Here is a 3,370-nt window from a genome sequence, read left to right as displayed (position 1 = left end):
ATTGTGACTGTCTTATCAGCTGGTAATTAATTTAATATTAAAATGTAACGAACTCAACCAGCTGTCTAACATTCAAATATAATCTCCCCATTCGGACTATTTTCCTCTCATCATCCTGTGCATATTACCTCACACCACTCTTTGTCCTATCCCGTGGCTCATTTTTGCTTTATTTACTCGTTTTACCCAAATTTAATCATATTTGGAGGAATATTCCCAACCATTTACACGTACATTTAATTTTCTTATTATCATAGCGCGTTTACACCACCTTCATTACCTAAACTCACGCTTACCAACACTACTTCCTAGACTCAGAACATTTCCTACTCCCTAAACATCAACCCTGCATGTGGTCATTTTTCGACGTAGCGATCCCTATCTGACCATATACTCATTTCTCACACACAACCACCTGCAGCAAAAACGCCAATTAGCTGAAATAAATTTTCGTAGCAGACAATTATTAATTATAATCTGCTCTCACCAACATATTCAATCATTTATTAACTGGAAATTGACGGATTATAATCCTCATAAGACAAGGACACCATACGTACAACATTCATCTTTTAAGGTCTTTTGCGTGGCATACCCCCATAGGCTTCCCATTTAAATCTTCAAGAGAGTACATATTATTTCCTATGGGTTTTAATATACGGCACTTGGTAAACTTGCGAGCAAATTTGGCATTATAATTTTTCCCAAAGTCACTGAGGGGATAATTTCTTTTGTATACCTCTTGCTGAAATAAATTTTCGCAGCAGACAATTATTAATTATAATCTGCTCTCACCAACATATTCAATCATTTATTAACTGGAAATTGACGGATTATAATCCTCATAAGACAAGGAGGAAGGAAATTATAAAAATTCAAAATTGTTTATGGTGGCTGAACAAATATCTTCCCCCTTCCAACCTGCCAGCAAGAGGCCGGTCATACATATATTGTTGTTGTTATTCGCCGCAACATGAACATGTGGCCTGCAACACCAGAGCCAATTTTCTGTCCTGAAACCAGTTGGAAAATTGGAAACTTTGTTCTACAAAAAACTGAGCTGGAACATATGGAGTATTTCAAAATGCTCGTGAGGACTCCCTCCTTCATTTGGCGTTGAGACTTTTGTGAACGTTTTTATATTGTGGCTTCCAGAGCCAATTTTCTGTCCTGACCACCAGTTGGAAACCAGAAAAGTGAAAACTTTGTTCTACAAAAAACTGACCTGGAACATATGGAGTATGCCAAAATGCTCGTGAGGACTCCCTCTTTCATTTGGCGTTGAGACTTTTGTGTACGTTTTTATATTGTGGCTTCCAGTGTTATGTGTGCGTTACCTTGGCGTTCGATTAGACCAACTGACCGACTGTGAGGACTCCTCAGGGCTAGGGAACTCATCCCGCCAACCGAACCCAGCACACTAACGTCGAAAGAGGGGGTACATTCTATTACTTTTACTTCATCTTAAAACCACACAAAGGGAAACTTAACGCCGGAACTTGATGGAGTGATCCCGCACTAGCCCACCCTACCTGGGTCCAGCATGTCCTCATCTTATCTTTTCCTGGACCCCCATAAACCACACTTCTCCAATCACACTCTTACTTCACACCAACATCCCCCAAATGACACAAAATTAGCAACACATTATTATTATTATTTTAAGTTTTAAATACTAATACATCTTGATTTATTGGGCAAATAATTAATTCTATAAAACATTTAAAATTTTAATAATTTTCTCATAAAAGATCGCATAAAAATAACAAACAAAAAAATATGAAATAGAATAATAGATAAGAATAATACCTGGATTTCTACTCAAATAAAAATGGCTTCAATCCTCTGTGGAAGAAAAGCAATAAACCTTCAATTTGTCTCTTCGCGCTCAAAAATCGCGCCTTTTGACCTTTACTCTACCCCCTAAAAGAGGTCTCTTAACTGGGTATTTTGCCGCCAAAACCTATCGGCACAAAAATCAACTCAACAAGGATACGAGATAATCCTCTTGCAACACACTCAGCCTTTTGCTAAACTACTCCTGGTATTTTTCCCTTACAATATGATGATTTACTTATGGCTTATAAAAATTTAAATACAAAAGCAATATGATATTTATATCGAATGATTTGAAGTCTAATATGATTAATAATTTTATACTCCTTTCTGTTGCTTTCAGATCTCTGCTGACTCGATTTCCTGGCAATTTCTTTTATTTACGTTACGCACCGAAGTCACATATGCAAAGGGCGCATACGACAAAAATGCATACAAATACAGCGTATAAAAATTCGTACAAAACAACACATAAATTGTGCACAAAAAGCAGCATAAAATACATAAAAAAGGGACAAACACAACGGTAAGATACCTTTTACCTGGTATATTCATAAATTTGATTGGCTTTATATTCTTGTTTCTTGCAGTTTGCAACATACGTTTAGGATGGTGAAAATTGTAACGCCTCAAACCCTTTAAAATGCGGCCGGATCTTTATATATACGTCTTTGCCAGAGCAGCGATTGGAGACAAAAAGGAGACGCACAAGTTACACGTAATGATCGGCCAAATCCGCCCAGATACCGACAATGTCTTTAAAATGCAATTATGGCCAAGAAAAGTTTCTGATTCAGCCACCAAAATGATTTCCACGGGCTTCAAGATTTATTGCTTGCCACCAGCACCGCTGCTTTCTCTTCTGCCAATCGGCCACCAAGAAAAACTGTGGATATCGCACCTAATCCACAAAAGGGAAGCAACTCAAAATTTCTTACTTTTCAGTAGAGACAAAAACCTGTTCATACTTAACTAGTAACTCTGAGGATACGAAGAGTGAAATAACGGTATTTTTTGACGAAAGAGTAGACAAACCAATGTGACATTTTTACAGTGGATGGAGTTGATCATTATCTATCGTTTTTTATTAAAAAGTGAAAATTTCCAAATTTTAAGTTACTACCCTTTTGTTGAACAGGTGCGATATCTTGCCGTTGTGTGCCCCAAAAATTTCCAGCTTCCAACAAATTCCGTGCCAGCCAGTATACAGCCGGACTATTTGTGTTAAAAACACACAAACATCACCACTTGCTACATTTATTTATCACATCACCACTACTTCGACTTACTCTATTTTAAAATAAATGTAACGAACAAAAAGTTTATATATTGTTTCACTGTCGTCTGGGTGTTATATTGACTCGGGTAACGTCTGGACTATGACTTTGGGTTTTCCTTTGCTCACCTCCTTATATAGCCCTCAATTTAGCAACTCCCGCTACTTCTTATCTGTCAATTTCCATCTATTCACTCGGAATTGATGACTTACTATTGTGACTGTCTTATCAGCTGGTAATTAATTTAATATTAAAAT

The 3,370-nt window shown here is 37.0% G+C and overlaps 1 long non-coding RNA gene across 2 annotated transcripts; it reads left to right on the top strand.

Moving 5' to 3' along the window:
• Positions 1–384: 384 nt before the first annotated feature.
• LOC141406788 (uncharacterized) lies at positions 385–3,156 on the top strand. Of its 2 annotated transcripts, XR_012413507.1 has the most exons (3): positions 389–2,044; positions 2,180–2,362; positions 2,427–3,156. It is a non-coding gene; the product is annotated as an uncharacterized lncRNA (long non-coding RNA). The 2 variants fall into 2 exon arrangements; XR_012413506.1 differs by having other exon boundaries at positions 385–2,362.
• Positions 3,157–3,370: the final 214 nt, after the last annotated feature.

Source organism: Musca autumnalis, unplaced genomic scaffold, assembly GCF_047663935.1.
Source record: "Musca autumnalis isolate F117 unplaced genomic scaffold, ASM4766393v1 scaffold_1, whole genome shotgun sequence".
NCBI lineage: Eukaryota > Metazoa > Arthropoda > Insecta > Diptera > Muscidae > Musca > Musca autumnalis.
The sequence above is the reverse complement of the archived record's forward strand: the minus strand, read 5'-3'. Positions and strand labels throughout refer to the sequence as shown.